At 43.6% G+C, this 26,888-nt stretch overlaps 1 protein-coding gene across 9 annotated transcripts in view; it reads right to left on the bottom strand.

The window, feature by feature from the left end:
• The window catches only part of LOC106608688 (neurexin-2), a 1,074,993-nt gene that overhangs the window by 798,576 nt on the left and 249,529 nt on the right, over nucleotides 1-26,888 (bottom strand). The window lies entirely within an intron of this gene.

Genomic DNA, 26,888 nt, shown 5'->3' with positions numbered 1-26,888 from the left:
AGTGTAAAAACACAAACAGAGAAGAACATTCGTTTCGTTGCCAGGAACAGAAGATTATACACACTGACACAGATGCAGTAAATGACAAACATCCAAAATACAATGTTCGTGAAATCAGGGATAAAAAATTTGAGCCAAAACAGGAGTCCAATCATTTCAAAGGGCTTCACAGTTTTGGAGTCAAACTATGTCAACCACACACAGCAACAGCTAACATTGTAGTCTATCTGAGTCACATCTGAATACAATAACAGCTCTCCGACAGATATCCGGCAGCAGTTTACAACGATACATCCCAAGTGCTGACGAAATTACTTCAGCCAGACCAACTTTAAACAAACTTGTAGATGGGAGCTTGATATGTGCTTTTCTCAAGCCGGCAGTACACCGTTACAGCATCAAAAGACCTTTGTTCACACTATCGTCAAAGCTGCGAATGGTTGAACAGCAGTCCTATTAGTCAAGATGTCGGTTATAAATAACTGATAACAAAATGGGTAGTATGTTCTATCCATGAACATTTCAGAAATGTCAGAATCCGTTTTAATGTCTGATATGATCACAGCCTTGAATTCACAGAACTGCTCCTGCTTCATTTACTGTAGCTTGGTATATTCTTACCACTGACAGAATAACATACAACAATATACCACGATCACTGTTGGCTAAACAGTGGGAATAAGATAGCCTTTAGTTTAACCGCTAAATAACCTTCCAAAAAAAACACAGAGGATAAGCTATGAAGAAAAAAGGACTGAACTTTCTTAATATAGGAACCTTAATTAACCTATGTTCCAGTGAAAAGAAGGGCATTTTCATTGTAGGGCTACAATGACCATCTGCTGCTCTTGTCCAATCAGCTTTAACTTGGCTGAATCAATCACTTCTAGGTCCAGGTTCACAAGTCCAATCGTTCTCCAGTTAAACACCAGGCAGCCTTCATCGGAACAGCCAAACAATTGCAAGGCCACAGATTTCCTGGAATATGAATATTTAGATTTCTTACAAAACACATATGCAGCTATACACACATAATAGGATGTTTTGATTGACTTGACATTTTCTTAGAGCAACTGAGAAATACACAGAATCAACTTCTTGAGGTATTGGCAAGAAGCCACCCTGCTGACAAATGATATGTCTTGAACAGGACATTTCTAGTCCGCACTGATGATTAGAACAGTTTATTCAAATCACTTGTGAGTCAGACTGGAAGGTCGATAGCAATGGAGTCAACCATAATTTACCGCAACAGCATTGGTAAACATTTAAGGAGTCAATTTTGTTTTGTTCTCTCTGGTAACCTTCTAGTCTCAGGGAACAAATCACCAGGTAGGATATTTGTAAGAGATATCCTAATGGTGACTAAGCCCATTCCGTACAATTTTGCGCAACCGCGGCATTCAAACGAGGCTGCAATGAAAACTAATGGGACTGTAGCAACTGTGTTGGCATCAACATCCGGGATGTGAACTACGTTTCTATTCAAGCGTTGATTGACCTGGTAATGGCCCGATAGTATTGGAGAGAAGTTGAAAAAAAACAGACCCCTCTGACGCTGTACGTTAAATTGGGAGGGGTCATGACCCAATGTACGGCACACATTATGCAACTCATTGTGTGTCGTACAGCCTCTTTCCACCAGGTGTGGCGCTTCTCTCGCAGATTAAAAACAAGAAAGGGACAGGGTAAGGGGTCAGGGGGATAACTAGTCAATTGTACAACTGAATGCATTCATTTTCTGCATCATCACTGCAAGCCATCATGATGCTCAAAAGCCGCTGTTTACTTCTGAAGGTAACTTAGAGCCGCCCTAAAAACCCGATTCACGTTCGACACAAACCTTCAAACAGGTATGTAATGACACATTATATAATCTCTTTATAGTGTTTTATTGACATTTTTGAGGTGATAAGTTGGACAGATCGGGTGAAAAAAGCTGTTTCCCCACAAGACATATCTCCCCCTTTCACTATCACACAGTAGGTTTCGCTTCCCTACCCGCCACTTTTCAAAAGACCCGCCGGAGCTCATTGCTTTCTTCAATCATGCAAAGACGGTCAGCATGAAGGTTTTATCATTGATTTTGCTGGAAAGGGGAGAAATTGTGCTTTACAATGGTATTCATATTACATTTGACCTAGAACTATTACGTATTTTGGGCGCTAAAATAAGGTAAATTGTATGGAATAGTGCTATGTACAAAAGTGTGTTAGTTATCGTTACATCCAGATATCATTGATAGAGTGGTAGCAATTCACTGAGGGAAGAATCAATCAATGTACCAATCTAGTCAATTAACCGACTACGCCACAAAACTCAAACAACAATCCATCCCACCACCCAGCTTACAACAGATCAACAGCTAATACAGTGACTCATCCCACCATCCACCTTACAACAGACCAACAGTTAATACAGTGACTCATCCCACCACCCAGCTTACAACAGATCAACAGCTAATACAGTGACTCATCCCACCACCCAGCTTACAACAGACCAACAGCTAATACAGTGACTCATCCCACCACCCAGCTTACAACAGACCAACAGCTAATACAGTGACTCATCCCACCACCCAGCTTACAACAGACCAACAGCTAATACAGTGACTCATCCCACCACCCACCTTACAACAGACCAACAGCTAATACAGTGACTCATCCCAAATCACACCTTACAACAGACCAACAGCTAATACAGTGACTCATCCCAAATCACACCTTACAACAGACCAATAGCTAATACAGTGACTCATCCCAAATCACACCTTACAACAGACCAATAGCTAGGCCGACCAAAAGTGACTTAACTAACCCCCCAACTTTACACAGACTAACAGCTAATACAGTGAATTCCGAGTACAACATTGTCCTCTATTGTCTCTTAATAGAGACTGTGACTCCAGGCACAGGAACATAGTGCATGTTTTATTTATCTATTTGGGCTGATTCCTGCCAGCCACCTCCCTCCTTTTTTTGTTCAACTACACATGATGCATTAGACAGATACGGATGCCCAATGAAACAGGCCTGTGTTGATAGTGCATACCAAATCATCTCATCCCCAGGGTTCTCTGCCTCCATCTCTCTTTCCCTCTCTTCCTGACCGCTTGCTGGAGCAGAGGCAACATTATAAATATCCTGAAGTGGGGCAATGGTCAGAAGAAGAGGAGAGGTGGAAGTGCGGCAGCGACAGAGGGGTGGCAAGGGCTAAGGAGCACAGCTGTTTGTCACACAGCTGGCCCCCTCTTTGCCTCTTTGCACTCTGAAACACTCCAAAATAACATAAGGTGAAATTGTCTGTGTATGTGCATGTGTTTGTATTATCTTGGCAGAGGCACAGGGTGTCAGACTAACAGTGAGCCAGAGCCTGAGCAGGATATCAAGAGGCTTCAACATGTTTCACCATATGACACAGACAGAGAGAGTGAGAAAGAGACAGCGAGAGAGAGAGAGAGAGAGAGAGAGAGAGAGAGAGAAGTGAGAAAGAGAGAGAGAGCGTTCTGGCCCAAACATATCAAGCGAGCACCCGTTGTCTTTCACACATGGCTCCCAGCCAAACAGCCTATGTGAAAGGCTTAGTACTACAGACCTCCCTGAGGAAACAGCCAGTAAGTCCTAACCACAGTAACTCAACTCAAAGGAAAGCCATACGATTGCATTGGGAATTCCCCTTCATACACAAATCAAATTACTGCCACTACACACACTATCCTTGATCACATATTGAAAACATAATGAAAATAAAAACTCGCCCTGCGACTTTTCCTTTACCCCAACTGCTGAAAATGTGATTAGGCTCTTAATTGTGCTTTGAGTGCAAATGGGAGTGCCTGACGCAATCCGAGCCGACGAGGGACGAACGTTGATTGGATGGAGATGATTGAGTGACAGATGGAGATGAGTCACAATTCTGTCATTAGGAGGTAACGTGCAACCATGAAATTAGCTCTCTCGCTCTCTCTCTCAGCTGGCTTCCTCTCCTCTCCTCTCCTCTCCTCTCCTCTCCTCTCCTCTCCTCTCCTCTCCTCTCCTCTCCTCTCCTCTCCTCTCCTCTCCTCTCCTCTCCTCTCCTCTCCTCTCCTCTCCTCTCCTCTCCTCTCCCTCTCCTCTCCTCCATTACCCCACTCTGCTTCCAGCCATCGCCACCAAACAGCAACACTGCTGGCCGTGCGTCCTGGTTAGCAAAACAACCCCACCCCGGCTTTTAATCAAGGACAAAAATAGTGAGGGTATACAAAAAGCTACGTTCACAGAAAACATTATCATTTGCGATGATTGCAGGAAATTCGTGATGACTGTCAAAATTCCACCCTAGGGCCGTCACTGAAGTAATATTCATATGTATAAACATACTGAATTGTAATTGGATGCATTTTACCGCTGTATCATACTGTGCTATGATTGGTTAAGACCACCCAGGTGGTGAGGTCATGGTCAGTTGATCATAGTACGAGACACGGTAACATGCCAGTTATAGCTAGCTAATAAAGAGCTACTTTCAGAAATATTCTGTCGTACTGCATTTTATTATTTTGTACAAAGCGTGTAAAACAACACATGGTGTCAGAGTAAAAGGACTAAAAGATGGATTTTGCTGGAGTTCCTTCACCTCGAATGGACTGGGAGTCTACAAACTTACCTGATGCATGGCATAAGTACAAACAGCATGTGGAGCTAATGTCCACGGGGTCCTCTGAAGGAAAGAGGAGAAGAGGAAAAGTGCAGCTACCTGCTCCTCTGGATCGGTGAAAAAGGGAGAGATATTTACAACACATGGACACTTACCGAGGCTGAATCAAACCTACTGAAAACATACTACGATCGTTTTGAAGCGTATGTTGTGCCGAAGACCAATAGGATTTTCGCTAGGTACAAATTCCATGAGAAAGTACAGGGAGCTAGCGAGCCGCTTGAACAATTTGTGACTGAGCTGCGTCTGCTTGTGAAAGACTGTGATTATGCAAATAAGGATGAGATGGTCAGGGACCGTATTGTATTTGGAATACACTCACCGTGAGTGAGAGAAACTTTTGACTGTTGGGACTGAGCCAACGCTGGACAAAGCTATCAACATAGCCAGATCTCACCAGCTAGCACAGGTTCAGATGAAAACCATTTCGGGCGGCAGCACAAGCATATTTTTATATTTAACTAGGCAAGTCAGTTAAGAACAAATTCTTATTTACAATGACGGCCTAGGAACAGTGGGTTAACTGCCTTGTTCAGGGGCAGAATGACAGATTTTTACATTGTCAGCTTGGGGATTCGGTTACTGGCCCAACGCTCTAACCACTAGGCTACCTGCCGCCCCAAACGTTCACATATCAAGTGAACAAGCAGTGCATGCAGTCAGGCAGACATCAAAGCACACCTCCGGAGAGAGACATAACACCAAAACAGAGCGACATAGACTCAAAATGCCACAAAACATGTGGATATTGTGGATACAAAGTGCATGGCAAACAGGGAAATTGCCCAGCTTAAGGAAAACAGTGTACTAAATGTGGAAAATGGAATCGCTTTGCAAAAGTGTGCAGAGCTTACCGTGGAAAAACAGTACACGCAGTGAGTAAAGATGAAATGTCAATCAAAAAGTCAAATGCTGATGAACTGTTTATTGATTCAGTGACACAGAAAAGTCAAATATCAGAGACAGAGCAAGCCTTTGCTGACATTGAGATAGGAACACAAGGCACAGAGCTAAAGTTCAAACTAGACACTGGTGCACAAGTAAACATTATTCCTCTGAATAAGTACTGCAGCTTGACATCTGAGTGTGAGCTACAGCCCACCACGCACAGACGGACTGGTTACGGTGAACAGCTCCCAGTAAATACAAATAAATGCAATAAATGCAAATGCAAATACAAGGAAAGTGACATGATGTCGGACTTTTACTTTGTTGACACTATAGCACCTGCAGTGCTAGGTCTTAAAGCATGTTTAGACATGGACCTCATCAAGCTAGTTTTATCAGTGACAGCACCAGTAGAGACAGAAAATGTAATGGAGGAGTTTGCTGATGTTTTTACATTAATAGGACTATTCCAAGGAGAAAGTACCATTCACTTTGACCCAGATGCAACCCTTGTGGTCTACCCACCTAGAAAGATTCCCCTTGCGCTCCACGCCTGTCTGAAGAAAGAGTTGGAGAGCATTGAGCAATCTGACATAGTCACCAAGGTTACAGAACCGACAAACGCATTAGTGGTGGTGGAGAAACCACGCACAGCCAAGCTCAGAGTATGTTTCGACCCAAGAGACCTGAACAAGGCTATCAAACGCCCCCATTTTACTTTACCAATGCTTGATAGCAACATGCACAAGCTAGCGGGAGCACGCTACTTCAGTTACATGGACGCCTGATCAGGCTACTGGGCTATCAAGCCCACAAAAGAGTCATCTAAGCTCACAACATTCAACACAGCGTTTGGATGCTACAGGTTCCATCACCTGCCTTTTTGGATTATTTCAGCCCAAGACAAGTTTCAGCAAAAGATTGACGAAGTGTACGAAGGCCTCGATGGAGTTGTGGCAATTGTGGACGACATCCTTGTCTATGGTCAAACCAAAGAGGAACACGACAGAAACCTCTGTGCAATGCTGCAAAGGTCCCGCGAGAGAGGAGTCTGGCTCAACCCCGAGAAGAGCACAGTCGGCGCTATAGAGGGCAGCTACTTCGGACATCTTCTCACAGCGAATGGAATCAAGCCAGATCCACAGTGGATCTCAGCCATAAAAGAAATGTAGCCACCAAAGAACCGTGCATGGGTGTCCCATGTTCCTTTCGACTGACCTCTCCATTTTAATTTAGTCCAGTAAGCCAACTGTTCTCTAAGGGTTGGTCAACTACTTAGCCAAGTTCGCACCCAGCCTCTCCAATGCTAATGCACCCCTGCGTCATCTGCTAAAGCAGTCCAGTGAGTTTCCCTGGGACAAGCAACACAACATTGCTTTCCAGAGAGTGAAAGACTTGATCACGAAAGAAGCAGGACCAATCCTTGCCTACTACGACCCCAACAAAGAGCTCAGACCCCAAGTGGACACGTCGAAGTATGGACTAGGTGCAGTGCTACTGCAAGAAGGAAAGCCCATCGGCTACGCTTCCAAATCTCTCACAGACTGTGAAATCAACTACGCTCAAATCAAAAAGGAGCTGTACGCCATTCTGTTCGGATGTAAACGTTTCCATCAGTACGTATATGGACGACAAGTCATTGTGGAATCCGACCACAAGCCCTTCGAGTCAATCATGAGGAAACCACGAGCCGCAGGCCCACCAAAGCTACAGAGAATGATCCTTCAACTACAAAAATACGACTTGACAATCACTCACCATCTAGGCAAAGACATCCCTGTCGCAGACACACTCTCCAGGAGGTTTCTTACCTACAAGGACAGCAGCCTCAGTGAAGGCATGGACATGCAAATGCACACTGTGTACAGGAACTTACCAGTTAGTGACACAAAACTGAAGGAGATCCGAGCAGAAACAGAAAAGGACTCACAACTCACACAGCAGAGGAAAGTCATACAGGATGGATGGCCTGTGGAGAGGAAAAAATGCCCTCAGAGTGTCTCAGTTCTGGAACCATCGTGATGAACTATCACAGATCAACGGAATCATTTTCAAAGGAGAGAAAATCATCATTCCTACCAGTCTCAGAGAAGAGATTTTGACAAAGATCCATGCTGGACACATGGACATGGAAAAGTGCAAACAGAGAGCACGGACATTTTGTTTTGGCCTGGAATGTGCAAACAAATAGAGGACATTGTTGGTAAATGCGCCACCTGTCTTGAACTACGCTCCTCCAACACCAAAGAGCCAATGTTACCTCACTGTATCCCAGACCGACCCTGGCAGGTCGTGGCAACCGATCTGTTCACCTGGAACAACAAGGACTACATCGTAACAGTGGACTTCTACAGCAGATACTTCGAACTCGACAAGCTTCATCTGCATCAAAGCTTCAACCACATCTGCAGCTGTGATACACAAGCTAAAAGCAGTCTTTGCCAGGCATGGCATTGTAGAGACTGTAATATCTGACGATGGCCCCTGTTACAAATTAAATTAATTTGAATCCTTCACAAAAGCATGGGAGTTCACACATGTCACCACAAGCTCACATTACTCTCAAAGTAATGGCCTTGCTGAAAAATCTGTGCAGATTGCTAAATCACTCATGGACAAAGCAAAAGCAGACAAGAGAGACCCCTTCCTCAGTCTCCTTGAATACCGCAACACTTCAGTTGACAACTTCAAATCACCAGCCCAGCTGTTGATGAGCCGCAGACTTCGCTCAATCCTTCCCAGCACCAACCAGCAGCTGCAACCTGAGGTCGTCAGCTACAAGAAAATGCATGAAAAATGCGCACAGCGACAACAACAACAAAAGCGATACTACGACAGGTCAGCTAGACCACTGCCACCACTGATCGACGGAGAGTCAGTTAGAATCTAGGAGAATGGCCACTGGAAGACTTCAGTTGTCATCCAGCCAGCTGACACTGAACGTTCATGTCACGTCCGCACCACAGAAGGAGCGGTGTACCGCCGCAATCGTCGTCACCTACTGAACACAAAAGAACACTACACGTGATGAACTGTTTCATTGAAAGAGAACGTGATGGACTAAACACACACACAGCACAACATACACCATACTTACCTGCAACACCACAAGAACTGTTGACTGACACAGAAGCATGCTCAGCATCATATCACACAAGGTCAGGAAGAGAGGTCAAGCCCAGAGCTCTCCTCGACCTGTGAAATGTCAAAGGGTGTAGGTGGATCGCTGCCCTAAAAGAGCTCCAGACTGGAAACGTGTTATTGAAAAGTTGACTTGAAATGGTTTGGTATTGTATTTGTTTGACATGTTAAGATGTCATTGCTACAGTGAAAGCTGAGTCGGTGAGAATCCTTTGTTCTAAAAGTAACAGTACGCTGAATCATTGTTTCAGAGTCTGTTATGTTGATTCAGTTGGTGCAGTATGCAATGTAAATGGTTACTTACCTTGAGTTCAAACTACAGAGTATGTATTCAAAAGAAACACTTAGAATATGTAAAGCATTTTTCTTTTTGTTTTAAAAGAAGGGGGATGTAATATTCATATGTGAAAACATACTGAATTGTAATTGGATGCATTTTACCGAGGTACCATACTGAGCAATGATTGGTTAAGACCACTCTGATGGTGAGGTCATGGTCAGTTGATCATAGTACGAGACACGGTAACATGCCAGTTATAGCTAGCTAATAAAGAGCTACGTTAAGAAATATCCTGTAGTACTGCATTTTATTATTTTGTACAAAGCGTGCAAAACAAGACAACTGGTATGATTATGTCATAGGGAGTAGGGATGTCCTAAAATGGACACCGTACAGCAGTCTCTCCAACACAGGAAAGATTTGATCTCCGACAGGTTTGTTCATCAACAACTTTGTCAGACATCCCTTAGCTCACCATGTTTACCTAACAACCCACAGTGTACTGTGGACGTCCATCACTTACAATGCCTTTGGAAAGTATTCAGACCCCTCTACTTTTTCCACATTTTGTTACGTTACAACTTTATTCTAAAATGTATATTAAAAACATTCTTAGCAATCTACACACAATATTCTCATAATGACAAAGGTAAAAAGTTTCTTTAAATTTTTTGCAAATTTATTAAAAATAATAATACCTTATTTACATTCAGAACCTTTTCTATGAGACTCAAAATTGAGCTCAGGTGCATCCTGTTCCATTGATCATCCTTGAGATGTTTTTAAAACTTATTTGGAGTCCACCTGTGGTAAATTCAATTGATTGGACATGATTTGGAAAGGCACACACCTGTCTATATAAGGTCCCACAGTTGACAGTGCATGTCAAAGCAAAAACCAAGCCATGAGGTCAATGGAATTGCTCGTAGAGCTCTGAGACAGGATTGTGTCGAGGCACAGATCTGGGGAAGGGTACCAAAAACCTTTTGCTGCATTGAAGTTATCCAAGAACAAAATGGCCTCCATCACTCTTAAATGGAAGAAGTTTGGAACCATTAAGATTCTTCCTAAGATTCTTCCTTCTCAGCCTCCAGTATTTATGCTGCAGTAGTTTATGTGTCGGGGGGCTAGGGTCAGTCTGTTACATCTGGAGTATTTCTCTTGTCTTATCCGGTGTCCTGTGTGAATTTAAATATGCTCTCTCTAATTCTCTCTTTCTTTCTTTCTTTCTTTCTTTCTTTCTTTCTTTCTTTCTTTCTTTCTTTCTTTCTTTCTTTCTTTCTTTCTTTCTTTCTTTCTGTCTTTCTCTCGGAGGACCTGAGCCCTAGGACCATGCCTCAGGACTACCTGGTATGATGACTCCTTGCTGTCCCCAGTCCACCTGGCCGTGCTGCTGCTCCAGTTTCAACTGTTCTGCCTGCGACTATGGAACCCTGACCTGTTCACCGGACGTGCTTGTTGCACCCTCGACAACTACTATGATTATTATTATTTGACCATGCTGGTCATTTATGAACATTTTAACATCTTGACCATGTTCTGTTATAATATCCACCCTGCACAGCCAGAAGAGGACTGGCCACCCCTCATAGCCTGGTTCCTCTCTCGGTTTCTTCCTAGGTTTTAGGCCTTTCTAGGGAGTTTTTCCTAGGGAGTTTTTCCTAGCCACCGTGCTTCTTTCACATGCATTGCTTGCTGTTTGGGGTTTTAGGCTGGGTTTCTGTACAGCACTTTGAGATATCAGCTGATGTACGAAGGGCTATATAAATAAATTTGATTTGATTCCTAGAGCTGGCTGGCCAGCCAAACAGAACAATCGGGGGAGAAAGGCCTTGGTCAGGGAGGAGACCAAGAACCCAATGGTCACTCTGACAGATCTCTTGAGTTCCTCTGTTGAGAGATTGGAGAACATTCCAGAAGGACAACCATCTCTGCAGCACACCACCAATCAGGCCTTTATGGTAGTGGCCAGACAGAAGCCACTCCTCAGTAAAATGCACATGACAGCCCGCTTGGAGTTTGCCAAAATGCACCTAAATACTCCCAGACCATGAGAAACAAGATTCTCTGGTCTGATGAAACCAAGATTAAACTCTTTGGCCTGAATGCCAAGCGTCACGTCTGGAGGAAACCTGGCACCATCCCTATGGTGAAACATGGTGAAAGATGTTTTTCAGCGGCAGGGACTGGGAGACTAATCAGGATCGAGGGAAAGATGAACGGAACAAAGTACAGAGAGATCCTTGATGAAAACCTGCTCCAGAGAGGACCTCAGACTGGGGCGAAGGTTCACCTTCCAACAGGACAACGACCCTAAGCACACAGCCAAGACAACGCAGGAGTGGCTTAGAGACAAGTCTCTGAATGTCCTTGAGTGGCCCACCCAGAGCCCGGACTTGAACCCGATCAAACATCTCTGGAGAGACCTGAAAATAGCTGTGCAGCAACTCTCCACATCCAACCTGACAGAGCTTGAGAGGATTTGCTGAGAGGAATGAGAAAAACTACACAAATACAGGTGTGCCAAGCTGTAGAATCATACCCAAGAAGATTCAAGGCTGTATTCGCTGCCAAAGGTGCTTCAGTAAAGTACTCAGTAAAGGGTCTGAATACTTACGTAAATGTGATATTTCAGTTTGTTATTTTTAATATATTTGCAAAAAAAATCTAAAAACTTGTTTTTGCTTTGTCATTATGGAGTATTGTCTGTAGATTGATGGGAAAAAACAATTTCATCAATTTTAGTATAAGGCTGTAATGTAACAATGTCACGCCCTGACCTTAGATTGCCGTTTATTTTCTCTATTTTGGTTAGGTCAGGGTGTGATTTGGGTGGGCATTCTAGATGTTGTATTTCTATGTTTATTCTATGTTTTCTATTTCTACATTGTTAGGTTCTAGTTTTTGTATTGCTATGTTGGTTTGTTTGGGATGATCTCCAATTAGAGTCAGCTGGTCCTCGTTGTCTCTAATTGGAGATCATACTTAAGTATTTTTTTTTTCCACTTTCAGTTGTGGGATCTTGTTTTTGCACAGCTCTGTAAAGCCTGCAGAACGTGACGTTCGTGTTCTGTTTGTTTGTTATTTTGCTTTAGTGTTCTGAGTTAAAATAAATATTTATCATGAGCACTCAACACGTTGCACCTTGGTCTACACCTTACAACGATTGTCACAGAAGATCTCACCACAAAAGGATCAAGCAGCGTGGTCAGGACAACTGGACATGGGAGGAGATTCTGGATGGGAAAGGACCTGGGAGTCAGGCTGGGGAGTATCTCCACCCGAGGGAGGAGATTGAGGCAGCAAGAGCAGAGCGGCGTTATTATGAGGCACTATACCAACCACGAGGCAAATATTTTTTTGGGGGGGCACATGGGGAGATTGGCAGAGTCAGGTTGGAGACCTGAGCCAACTCCCCGTGCTTACCGTGGGGAGCGAGTGATCGAACATACACCGTGTTATGTGGGGATGCGCACTGTGTCGCCAGTGCGCAGCTACAGCCCGGTGTGCTCGGTGCAAGCTTTCCACAGTTGCCGTGCTAGAGTTGGCAGCGTTCCTGGTCTCCGGTGCGTCTCTTCGGCCCAGGTTATCCTGTGCCAGCTCTATGCATGGTACCCCCAGTTCGCCAGCACAAACCTGTGCGACCTGTTCCAACGCCCCGCGCTTGCCGGGCTATGGGGGGTATCCAGCCAGGACGAGTTGTGCCAGTCATAAGCTCCAGACCTCCAGTGCGCCTCCATGGCCCAGTATATCCTGCGTCAGTTCTATGCACTGTGTCGCCAGTGCGCCTGCACAGCCCAGTTCGTCCTGTGCCAGCGACCCGCCCTTGCCGGACTAAAGTAAATATCCAGCCAGGATGGGTTGTGCCAGTCATAAGCTCCAGACCTCCAGTGCACCTCCAAGGCCCAGTATACCCTGTGCCTGCTCTGCGCACACGGCCTCCAGCGACGTTCCCTAGTCCAGAACTCTCAGCGATGTTCCCCAGTCCGGAGCCTCCAGCGACGTTCCCTAGTCCGGTGAGACCTATTCCGGCTCCGCGTACGAAGCCTCCAGTGATGATCCATGGCCCAGAGCCTGTAGGGATAATCTATGGCAAGAAGCCTGTAGGGATGGTCCATGGCACAAATGGACCATCCCAGTTGTGGGATCTGGTTTTTGCACAGCTCTGTAAAACCTGCAGAAGGTGACGTTCGTTTTCCGTTTGTTTGTTATTTTGCTTTAGAGTTCTGAGTTAAAATAAATATTTATCATGAGCACTCAACACGCTGCACCTTGGTCTACTCCTTACGACGATCGTCACAAACAAAATGTGGAAAACGTCACTGGGTCTGAATACTTTCCGAATGTACAGCATATATACTCTATATCACTATGTACATCACTATATATATAGAGAGAGTTGAAGTCGGAAGTTTACATACACTTAGGTTGGAGTCATTAAAACTCGTTTTCAACCACGCCACAATTTTTTTTGTTTGTTGCAAACTATAGTTTTGGCAAGTCGGTTAGGACATCTACTTTCTGCATGATACAAGTAATATTTCCAACAATTGTTTACAGACAGATTTTTTCACTTATAATTCACTGTATCACAATTCCAGTGGGTCAGAAGTTTACATACACTAAGTTGACTGTGCCTTTAAACAGCTTTGAAAATTCCAGAAAATTATGTCATGGTTTTAGAACCTTCTGATAGGCTAATTGACATCATTTGAGTCAATTGGAGGTGTACCTGTGAATGTATTTCAATGCCTACCTTCAAACTCAGTGACTCTTTACTTGACATCATGGGAAAATCCAAAGAAATCAGCCAAGACCTCAGAAAAAAATGTGTAGACCTACACAAGTCTGGTTCATCCTTGGGAGCAATTTCCAAATGCCTGAAGGTACCACGTTCATCTTTACAAACAATAGTACGCAAGTATAAACACCATGGGACCACGCAGCCATCATACCGCTCAGGATGGAGACGCGTTCTGTCTCCTAGAGATGAACGTACTTTGTTGCGAAAAGTGCAAATCAATCCCAGAACAAGAGCAAAGGACCTTGTGAAGATGCTGGAGGAAACAGGTACAAAAGTATATATATCCATAGTAAAACAAGTCCTATATCGACATAACCTGAAATGCCGCTCAGCAAGGAAGAAGCCACTGCTCCAAAACCAGCATAAAAAAGCCAGACTATGGTTTGCAACTGCACATGGGGACAAATATCATACTTTTTGGAGCAGTGTCCTCTGGTCTGATGAAACAAAAATAGAACTGTTTGGCCATAATGACCATCGTTATGTTTGGAGGTAAAAGGGGAAGGCTTGCAAGCTGAAGAACACCATCCCAACCGTGAAGCACGGGGGTGGCAGCATCATGTTGTGTGGGTTCTTTGCTGCAGGAGGGACTGGTGCACTTCACAAAATAGATGGCAAAATGAGGCGGGAAAAGGATGTGGATATATTGAAGCAACATCTCAAGACATCAGTCAGGAAGTTAAAGCTTGGTCGCAAATGGGTCTTCCAAATGGACAATGACCCCAAGCATACTTCCAAAGTTGTGGCAAAATGGCTTAACCTGTTGGGGCTCGGGGGCAGTATTGAGACATTTTGAAAAAAAGATGTGCCCATTTTTAACTGCCTCCTACACCAACTCAGAAGCTAGGATATGCATATTATTAACACATTCGGATAGAAAACACTCTGAATTTTCTAAAACAGTTTGAATGGTGTCTGTAAGTATAACAAAACTCATATTGCAGGCAAAAACCTGTGAAAAATAGATAAAAAAAATGTGAATTTTGTGACTGTACTATTTAGTGTCATTGTTTTATAGATACCATAGTGAGAAAGGATTCATTTCGCAACACCTACGGCTTCCACTAGATGTCAACGATCTTTATAAAGTTGTTTGAAGCGTCTATGATAAACAGAGAGCAAATTAGAATCCAAGGAAGTTGACATGTCATCACTTCATTTTTTTGCGCCTGCGCATAAATCTGAGAAACGTGAGTTTTGTCTTCATTGTTTATCTAGACATAGGATAGGTTGTGTGAAAATATTACTGATGTTTAACGTTAAAAATGGACCAAAAGATTAATGCTAAACAACATTTGACATGTTTGAACGAACATAAATAGATTATTTACTAGGTTTTTTTAGCTTTTCGGCGTGATTTTACAGTCCCCCCACCACGTTTTGTGGGAGCATAATGAACGCTAAGTACTTGGTGTTATTTGGACATAAATTATGAACTTTGTCAAAAGAAACCACATTTGTTCCGGACCTGGGATGCCTTCCGGACCTGGGATGCCTGCCTTCTGATGGAGATAATCAAAGGTAAGGGGATATTTACAATGTTATTATCGATTTTAGATGATGCAAACTGTATAGCATAGCCTGTTGTTCTTAGCATAGCACCCCGTTTATTGCAAAATGTGATTTCCCAGTAAAGTTATTTTGAGATCTGGCCATTCGGTAGCAATTACGAGATGATAATATATTATTCTTTGAATGACAATATTATAATTTACCAATGTTTTCGAATAGTAATTTTGTTATGTTCACCGGAAGCATTTCAGAGAAGAAAAAAATCTGAATTTCACGCTACTGTAAAATGCTGTTTTTGGATATAAATATGAACTTGATGGAACAAAAAATGCATGTATTGTATAACATAATGTCCTAGGAGTGTCATCTGATGGAGATTGACAAAAGTTAGTGCATAATTCAAGCTGGTTTCTGCTTTTGGTGACGCCTGACCTTGAATTGAAAATGGATGTTTGTACTTTTGTGGCTATGTACTGTCCTAACATAATCTAACTTTATGCTTTTGCCGTAAAGCCTCTTTGAAAATCGAACAATGTGGTTAGATTAAGGAGATGTTTATCATTTAAATTGTGTAAAATAGTTGATTGTTTGAGAAATTGAAATTATTAGATTTTTGATGTTTTGAATTTCCAGCCTTGTTAGCAATCCCGGCTCGGGGTTCATTGCTAACCTGTAGCCCCAACAGGTTTTAAGGACAACAAAGTCAAGGTTTTCGAGTGGCCATCACAAAGCCCTGGCCTCAATCATATAGAAAATGTGTGGGCAGAACTGAAAAAGCGTTTGCGAGCAAGGAGGCCTACAACCTGACTCAGTTACACCAGCTCCGTCAGGAGCAATGGGCCAAAATTCACCCAACTTATTGTGGGAAGCTTGTGGAAGGCTACCCGAAACATTTGAACCGAGTTAAACAATTTAAAGGCAATGCTACCAAATACTAATTGAGTGGATGTAAACTTCTGACCCACTGGGAATGTGATGAAAGAAATTAAAGCTGAAATAAATCATTCTCTCTACTATTATTCTGACATTTTACATTCTTAAAATAAAGTGGTGATCCTAACTGACCTAAGAAAGGGAATTTAGCATCCCTGGGAATCTTGACCCTAGGCAAGGCCCTTAAGCTGATTGGTTCTAGTGTTAAATCTCTATGGGGACTTACACTACGTATTCAAAAGTATATGGATACCCCTTCAAATTAGTGGATTCGGCAATTTCAGCCACACCCATTGCTGACAGGTATATACAATTGAGCACACAGCCATGCTCTCTCCATAGATAAACATTGACAGTAGAATGGCCTTACTAAAGAGCTCAGTGACTTTGAACATGGCACCATCATAGGATGCCACCTTTCCTACAAGACAGTTCGTCAGATTTTTGAAATGTTGGAGCTGCCCTGGTTAACTGTTATTTTGAAGTGGAAACGTCTAAGAGAAACAACGGCTCTGCTACAAAATAGTAGGCCACACAAGCTCACAGAACGGGACCACCGAGTGCTGAAGCGTGTAGTGCGTAAAAATCGACTGTCCTAGATTTCAACACTCATTACAGTGTTCGAAACTGCCTCTGGAAGCAACATCAGCACAAGTACTGTTTGTCGAGAGCTTTATGAAATTGATTTCCATGGCAGATCAGCTGCACACAAGCCTAAGATCACTATGTGCTATGCCAAGTGTTAGCTGGAGTGGTGTAAAGCTCGCCACCATTGGACTCTGGAGCAGTGGAAATGCATTTTCTGGAGTGATGAATCACGCTTCACCATCTGGCAGTCCAAAGAACGAATCTGGGTTTGGCGAATTCCAGGAGAACGCTACCTGCCCCAATGCATAGTGCCATCTGTAAAGTTTGATGGAGTTGGAATAATGGTCTGGGGCTGTTTTTCATGGGTCAGGCTAGGCCCCTTAGTTCCAGTGAAGGGAAATCTTAACTCTACAGCATAAAATTCTAGACGATTCTGTGCTTCCAACTTTGTGGCAACAGTTTGGAGAAGGCCCTTTCCTGTTTCAGCATGAGAATGCCCCGTGCACAAAGCGAGGTCCATACAGAAAAGGTTTATCGAGATGGAAGAACTTGAATGGCCTGCACAGAGCCTTACCTCAACCCCATCGAACACCTTTGGCATAAATTGGAATGCCTAATCGCCCAACATCATTGCCCAAACTAATGCTCTTGAGGCTGAATGGAAGCAAGTCCCTGCAGCAATGTTCAAACATCTAGTGGGAAGCCTTCCCAGAAGAGTGGAAGCAACTCCATATTAAGGCCCATTATTTTGGAATGAGACAATCAGCTGTCCACATACTTTTGGCCATGTAGTCTACCACTAACTGCTTGCTATAGCGCATCATCCATCAAAACACAGTTGTTTGGAAACGTGAAATTAAATACTTTCCAACTGGTGCGATACAGGGTAGATGTGAGCTCTCAGTAGAGAGAGACTGAAGAGAGGAAACGGCAAAAGAAAATCCACATTCCAAATGTAGACTCCTTAATGCATTAAAGTGTGTGTGTGTGTGGTGTGTGTGTATGTGCGCACACGCACTCATGCATATACACACGTCTGTTTTTTCCCTGTTCCTCGGGTTAAAAATCATAAAGAAATCATGTTTCTTTAGAAAATTAATTACATAGAGTTCAGTGATTAATATCCATCTCGCACATTTTGTTCATTAAAAACACACAGCTAATTTGTCTGCGATACATTTGCAGAATTAATGGGATACTCCTGGAGATTGGCAGGGAGTAGAGATTTGAACTGCTTCTGTTTCATCTTAATTAAGCAGTTGATAAATAAGCGGAATCTCCATATGGTAAAACAGTATCTCGGCTACAGCACTTTCAACTGTTACCAGTGCTAACACGGAGAGGCTAAATGGACCGTGATATCTTTGTTTCTGACTTCAAAGCATCACCTCAGACTGAAAGAGACTGAACATTTTCAGCCAATATACACTTCAACACCGAACGTAGGCCTGCACACACTCTCCGATGAGTCGTTTACTTTCTACAAGATGAAAATACTAACCGCTGTGTGATGTGTTCCACTATGTGGGTAATTTCTGCCTTTTTCTGTATGTTACCATTTTTGTCCCATTGTCCCAAAGGCAGTAGATCTAGCAAATATCAGATACATTAAAACTGCTCACACAACAACCAGCTGTGCATCCTAGTTAATCACTACTGCATAAAGGTTCTAAACATTACCTATGACTAAACATATAAGGGAGATCTAATCCAGAATCCAGTACTGTAGGGGCTCAACACATTACCCTCTACTCAAGCCAAGAATACCTTACAGTATAGCGCAAGTTCACTGTATCCTGTGTCGGCCATTTTCTTTATTTTCCCTCCCATTCTGCTCCTATGCCAGGATTCACAATTTCATATTTTGTAGAACCAATAATAATAATAAAAAAAGCCCTCTATTTCCTCTCTGTATGTGGTCAAATGAGTCATACATCTCTATGAGTGCTGGCACCCTCTCTTCCAGGTTATCCGTCACTACTGACCCTTTGCCCTCCACTTTCACCCTCCTTTCCCATAAAAATGTTCACTGATTCATCTCATCCAATAGCAAACACCCAATGTCATCCGCTTCCATTCACAACCGCTTTGGAGTGCCAGGGATTCCAAATGTGACACAACTAGACCAATAAGCCCAGCTGAAAGACGGAGGCTGGTTCCAACCCAAGGCGGGTTTCTTTCTATCTATCTATCTTTCTATTTTTCTTACGTTCACTCCCTCTGTCTTTATCTCTTATCCTTTTCCGGTGATGACTCTCTAGCTGCCTTTAGCTCCAACTCGTGAAGACAAGACGCAGTGTAGAGAAGAGGAGGAAGGCAGGGCCCCTCTCAAGTGAGCCATTAGGCAACAGAATGCCAACCAACATCTGTATGTTCCAGACAAAACGGTCTGATCTTTCTCCCTCTCCACCACTTATGATCAGCCTCCCCTTCCTGAAGCTCTTTTAGCTCTAAATGACTTTGCTTTATTAAGTCAGTGTTCTCTTCTCCCTGTTCTTTATTAATGTTTATATGATTGTACTTCCTCCAAAATATCTCACCATCCGCCGCCGGTAGCAGGCGGCCTCCACACTTTGCAAACCGCTGGGGCTAAAGCTCAGATCGCTTCACTTACGAAACAACAATAATCCTTTGGGATGTTAATGTGAATACCCCTACAGCCCAGAGCGTTTGTTGATGCTTAATGTTTAATTTAGATAATTTCTCCCTGCTTTTCCATTTTCCCACTTGCACATTGTGTTCCTTTATACTAATAGCATTCCGCTGCTGTGTGTGTTCTCTTCCCTTCGTTGGATGAATGCTAACGACCGTGTTTCATGCTAACGGGATGCCACACTGAGGGGGTTTCCCTGCGTGGCTCCTTCCTGGTCTCCTGTTGAGAGGTGGGGCACAGCAGGTAGGTACTCATCAGAACATGTACAATAATGAGAAATTAATGTCCTCCGACTACAATGACATTTTAATGCATCTACCTCATTGCGTTGGATCAACACGATTAGCCCGCAGAATTCACAGCTGCTTCGGGAAAGTTGAGTCTTTGGCAGAACGTTAGTTAATTATGAACAGATTCACCACACATTAACTCAATCATCTATCACGAGGCCTGGAATTCCCTGTGTACTTCAATCAGTATGATTTGCTTGTACAGAATTTCTGTATCGATTCCGTCAAAGAACATTCTGTACAAAGCTTGTTTGTAGTATAGTGAGTTTGTGGTGTCGTGGTGTGTTGAATTGATTTATTTTTACAAACATGCTTTGAAGCACTGTTTGTGGGCTCCACTTGCATGCACACAACATGCGGCGGTGCTAGTGGTAATTTAGCGGCCCATATGGTTTATTCATGAATATGGATCATGGCCGGAATGTATAGAAACTCTATTTATAAATAATGTTTTGATGTTTTGGTTTCACCCACCCTGATATGTCTCCATGTATTATATCTGGTGCAGTGGTCTAAGCAGTGTGCTGCGGCTCCGAGCATCCCGAGAGGAAGGCATGTCTCGACGTTCTCCAGGACCTTTTCTGACGTCTGAAATCGAAGTCTATTTCGAGTCATCAATGTGATTATATCATCTCAAAATAACCATATAAATGTACGATGACAACCTAGTTGTTTTTACCTCTGTCAAGTTCAGAACCAAAGCAATAGATATCAGAAAAGTCTGTCAGTCTTCTGCTCACATGAAAGACACTGTACAGCTCATGCTAGAAATCCATCAAGACTTTGGAGAATACAAGTAAAGCTAATGGTCGTGTCAGGTCTTGCTGCAGACTGACTTGTCCATTGTACCTAACAGTACTGTATAATGTGCATCAATAACGCAGTAGCAGAATCAATGCCCTGTATTGCTACTGAGGAAGAAAGGCTCTGATAAACTGTTGCTGCAGTATCAGTGACTTCAACAGACACAGATCTGTCTTACCTATCACAATGGTTTAATTTTCCTATGAAAGGATGGAAAAGAGTTCAATGCTCAGGATGCAGCCAAAGACATGAAGCAGTAAGCAATTATAAAGAATTTCTGGCAGGTAGAGTCATATTTTTTAGCACCCCCCCCCCCCCCCACCCCCTCCATGGGATATCTGTCGAAATTAGCGTGACACCCAGGCTACTGGGATAGATAGTGTCTCTGTAAACCCTAACTGGTGGCTTAATGCTCCAGCTGGAAGTATTTGTACTTAAATACCTAGGTGAATTACTTATAGCGGTGCAATCATGGCGAAGTTGATTGGTCATTCCTGCCAAGAGCTGAATCTACGTTGTTTCATACTGTACTCTTGAGCAGATGTGTCAAATGAAAGCCCAGCATGTTCTGCTAGGGGCTACCCATTCCCTCAAACTGTTTCTGAGTCCATAAAATCATCTTGTTTAGCCTCTACACCTGAGCTAAAAGCCGTGTAGTTTCTCGTTATCTCAATATGCTAACCGCGTAATTAAACAAACTGAATAAATAGCAGAAGAAAAGTGAAGCAGGGAATCTGCCACGTCGGCTCCAGACAAAGACTCTAGAGCAGGGAAGAGAAAAACCAGAGAATAAAACAGACAGGGTTGATCACAAGAAAATTAAACGGTACTGAACCTTGTAATCAAATATTTAGACAATGTTGAACAACAAGTACAAGGCAGCAGGGCTGCTGTGCTGTGAAATAGTCTGTGCCAGGTTGACTGGGTATATACCATATTTCACATGTGAAGGGGCCCCGAGAAGAGCCTCGCTGACAAACATCTATGGCAAAGCTAAGCCGGAGCTTCTGAATAGGTAAATCTGAGGGAATACAATGGGTGCTGAGGTGTGATAACATGTTATCGGTTGTGTTTAACTGTGTCTGTGTGGGGTAGTGAGGTTTCTGGCATTCCCTGAACAGGCTGTGCAGCCAGTATACATGTGTCTTGTCCCATCACCTGCCCGAACCTCGATCTTTGAATGAACAACCTAGGTATATCTAAGGGAATACAAAGTGTGTTAAAGCCAGTGGGCTTTCCGGGAATAGAAAGCAATGCAATATGTGTCTTGTCCCACCACCGCCCCCACCTGCCTGAAGCCCAGCTAAAGCCATTTATTAACTTGATTAATAATTAACCAGGTTTCCATCCAACCATTTCATGAGGATGAATTACCTGGAGCATGAAAAAAGGCTATACCAGGCTTAAGTTGAACATTACATGGCATTTGTACAAATGTACAAATTGCACAAATAACGACAGACAATTTGTCTGCTCGACATGGTGGGATATTTTTGTGTTGGTAAAATAAATTATGCGAGAAATTGCAGTGGAATCGCCTTTATGCACAACTACTAATATAATAACCATCATATCGAAGGAAACTTGGAGTCATGTGATGAAATGTTGAGTGGTCCTCCCACTAAGACTTGGGAAACCATGCAGTTTGTTAGGCTGCAGATATGTTATAATGAACTTTACAGGGTGGTGAAAGTGCACGTTGATGAGCTTGATGCTCCTTTCCAATAAATATTAAGGGTCTTATTCTGGTGACATGATGATCGATTCTTGGCTTCCATTTGACAAATAAAATATCACTCGTATCCATCATAATATGAAAATGTACAGTAGGTAGCCTACCCGCACTGCATCTGCGAGCTGTTGCCAAGACCAGAGTGGGCACATTTGCTCTATAACGTTAACAAATCAAATTCAAATCACATTTAATTGGTCACATACACATAATTAGCAGATGTTATTGTGGGTGTAGCGGAATGCTTGTATTCCAAGTTCCAACAGTGCAGTAGTATCTAACCATTCACAACAATATACACATCTAAAAGTAAAAGAATAGAATTAAGAAATATATAACTATTAGGACGAGCAATGTCGGAGTTGCATTGACTAAATACAATAGAATAGAAAATGGTAAATACATATGAAATGAGTAAAGTAGTATGTAAACATTTTTAATAGTGTTCCATTATGATTCCATGTCTATGTATATAGTGCAGCAGCCTTTAAGGTGCAGGGTTGAGTGGCCGGATGATAGAAGCTGTTTTTCAGTCTTTCGGTCCCAATTGTCCCAAGCGGTGGCTCGTGTGGTTGATGTCCTTGATGATCTTTTTGGCCTTCCTGTGACATTGGGTTCTGTAGGTGTCCTGTAGGGTAGGCAGTGTGCCCCCAGTGATGCGTTGGACAGACTGCACCACCCTCTGGAGAGCCCTGCGGTTGTGGGCGGTGTAGTTGCCGTACCAGGCGGTGATACAGCCCGACAGGATGCTCTCAATTGTGCATCTGTAAAAGCTTCTGAGGGTCTTAGGGGCCAAGCTGAATTTCTTCAGGCTCCTGAGGTTGAAGAGGCGCTGTTGTGTCTTCTTCACCACACTGTCTGTGTGGTTGGACCACTTCAGATTGTCAGTGACGTGTACACAAAAGAACTTAAAGCTTTTCCCCTTCTCCACTGCGGTCCTGTCGATGTGGAAAGGGGCGGTTTCCCTCTGCTGTTTCTTGAAGTCCACGATCAGCTACTATGTTTTGTTGACGTTGAGGGAGAGGTTATTTTCCTGGCACCACACTCCAAAGGCCCTCACCTCCTCCCTGTAAGCCGTCTCGTCATTGTTGGTAATCAGGCCTACTACTGTTGTGTCGTCTTCAAACTTGATGATTGAGTTGGAGGCGTGCGTGGCCACGCAATGATGAGTGAACAGGGAGTACAGGAGGGGGTGTTGAGAATAAGCGAAGTGGAGTTGTTGTTTCCTACCTTCACCACCTGGGGGTGGCCTATCAGGAAGTCCAGGACCCAGTTGCACAGGGTGGGGTTCAGACCCAGGGCCACAAGCATAATGATGAGCTCAGAGGGTACTATGGTGTTTAAGCCTGAGCTATAGTCACTGAACAGCATTCTAACATAGGTATTCCTCTTGTCCAGATGGGATAGGGCAGTATGTATTGAGATTGCATCGTCTGTGGATCTATTTGGTCGGTAAGCAAATTGAAGTGGATCAGGGGTGGTCAACTCCAGTCCTCGGGGGCCTGAATGGTGTTACACTTTTTCTCCATCCCTAGCAAACACAGCTGATCAATCAAATTGCATTCTAAACTGAAGATCATGATTCGTTTATTATTGGAGTGATGTGTGTTAGCTGTGGAAAAACTGTGACACCAATCAGGCCCCTGAGGACTGGAATTGCCCATCCCTGGAGGGTGTCAGGTAAGGTAGAGGTGATACGATCCTTAACTAGCCTCTCAAAACACTTCATGATGAATTTAGTTCAATTACCTTTGCTTTCTTGGGTACAGGAACAATGGTGGACATGTTGAAGCAAGTGGGGACAGCAGACTGCTAGAGGGAGAGATTGAATCTGTAAACAGTCCAGCCAGATGGTGTGCACAAGATCTGAGAACGCGGCTAGGGATGCTGTCTGGGCCGGCAGCCTTGCAAGGGTTAACACGCTTAAATGTCTTACTCACGTCAACCACAGAGAACGAGAGCTCACAGTCCTTGGGATCGGGTGTAGTGTATTTCCTAAGCGAGTACTACAGTCAATGTGTTGATAGAACTTCTATAGTGTTTTCCTCAAATTTGCTTTGTTAAAATCTCCAGCTACAATAAATGCGGCCTCAGGTGATGTGGTTTCTAGTTTGCATAAAGTCCATTGTAGTTCCTTGAGGGTCATTGTGGTATCGGCTTGAGGGGGAATACACACAGCAACAGTTTTTGTGACAAAACCATCAGTAGTGTTGAAAATGCGATGGAAACCCATATAACCAAACATTTCTCTGGAAGCCATTTGACTGGTTGAGGTCTTGCCCCTGTAGACAGGAGGTCTTGCTAGGGGAAAATGCAAATAGTCTGGGTAGCCATTTGATTAAATGTTCAGGAGTCTTATGGCTTGGGGGTAGAAGCTGTTTAGAAGCCTCTTGGACCTAGACCTGGCACTCCGGTACCGCTGGCCATGCGGTAGAAGAGAGAACAGTCTATGACTAGGGTGGCTGGAGTCTTTGACAATTTTTAGGGCCTTCCTTTGACACTGCCTGGATGGCAGGATGCATGGCCCCAGTGATCTACTGGGCCGTATACATTATCCTCTGTAGTGCCTTGCGGTTGGAGGCCGAGCAGTTGCCATACCAAGCAGTGATGCAACCTGTCAGGATGCTCTCGATGGTGCAGCTGTAGAACCTTTTGAGGATCTGAAGACCCATGCCAAATCTTTTCAGTTTCCTGAGGGGGAATAGGTTTTGTCGTGCCCTCTTCACGACTGTCTTGGTGTGCTTGGACCATGTTAGTTTGTCGGAGATGTGGACACCAAGGAACTTGAAGCTCTCAACCTGCTCCACTACAGCCCCGTCGATGAGAATGGGGGCGTGCTTGGTCCTCCTTTTCCTGTAGTCCACAATCATCTCCTTTGTCTTGATCACGTTGAGGGGGAGGTTGTTGTCCTGGCACCACACGGCCAGGTCTCAGAAAGGTGATCCCCTTAATATATAGTCCTACCCCTTAATACTGTGTCCTACCCTGTGTCCTACCCTGAAAAGTCAATGAGGATTAGCTTTTTTTAAAAGGTTCCAAAAAGAAATAAGAGAATACAGTCATTAAATTAGGATCCATTTGATATTCAAATGATATTTCTGAACCCCCAGTTAATTTTGGGTGTGGAAACGGAGCAAAGATTGCAGGTATAGGTCAAAAAAAGAAACCCGTACCCTTTCATAAACCTCCCTGCTGTAATATTGCCTTCGGGGGGTAAATCCTTTTTATATTGCCACGAATCCTACGCGCCATTAAACCCACATTGACAACCATGTATTCTTTCAGTGTAGCCACTCTCCAGCTAACGAGACTGATGAGGCCTAGGTGATTGGAAAATATACAACCGTCTATTAGCAATCATTTAGTGTACATTAGTACGTTTTAAATCAGAGAGAACAGATCTAAATCTATGTAAATGTCTGTATGTCGTATGTCTCACATGGGTAACGAAGTGTATGGAACTGTCTGTTTTCAACTGCTTATCCACTTCCATCAACTAATATGAACAGAATCGTAATCAACCTAATATCTGGTTGTGATTTTCGACATCAGGTTTCAAGACAAATGTGTTGCCTCTTCTATTTGACCTTAAATGTCTTCCCAAAGACAACAGATTGAGGTCTGTCATCCCTGGAGCCCAAGAGAATAACACACTCTTCTTGTGGCGGCAACCATGTGTACTACATATTCACGCAAACACACCTGATGTGGGTGTGTGTGTGTTCTGCCAATGCTCGGGGCAGTACAGGTACACACACGCACAAACATCCACACACACACACACACACACACACACACACACACACACACACACACACACACACACACACACACACACACACACACACACACACACACACACACACACACACACACACCACAATCACCATGCTTTTGGCTATTCCTCCCATGTCAAGGGACTTTTAAATCAGGTAGGGGTTTAGCCGGTCCGATGGAGCCATCTGTCCTAACTTCCTCTATAGATCTGGCATGCTGTTTTAAACTGCCACCATGGAGCTTTAAGAAAAACTCACAATCTGCTCATCAAACTATTTTTGTTTCTCTCACTTTTATTTTCAAAAGGAGACATCGGTCAAGGGAATATTTGATGTACACTCTTAGAAAAAGGGTTCTGAGAGGCTTCTTTGGCTGTCCCCATAGGAGAACCTTTTTGGTTCTAGGTTGAACCCATTCGGGTTCCATGTAGAACCCTCTGTGGAAGTGTTCTACAGTGAATCCAAAAAGGGTTCTTCAAAGTGGTTTCCTATGGGGACAGCTGAAAAATCTGTTTGTGGTGTTTCACTTTGGTGCCTATGATTGGGTCTGCCCACTCGCCGTGTAAGGTAAGTGTTGGTCCCGCCCCCGGGTTCCATCCTGTATCACCCTCTCCCCCAAATCGTCACCCCACCTCGCTGTGAGCACTGGCACGAGATCAGAGGAACATGGCTCTTCCTGTGTCACCAGCTCTTGGCACAGTGTCCAGCACATGACTGTGGGGGAGGGGGGGCATTAATACCGTTCCATTTTACATTCCAGCCATTACAGTGAGCCCATTCTCCAATAGCTCC

The sequence above is a fragment of the Salmo salar genome, chromosome 07, assembly GCF_965601325.2.
Source record: "Salmo salar chromosome 07, fSalSal1, whole genome shotgun sequence".
In the NCBI taxonomy this organism is placed as follows: Eukaryota; Metazoa; Chordata; class Actinopteri; order Salmoniformes; family Salmonidae; genus Salmo; species Salmo salar.
This window is presented reverse-complemented; position numbering and strand designations above follow the sequence as displayed.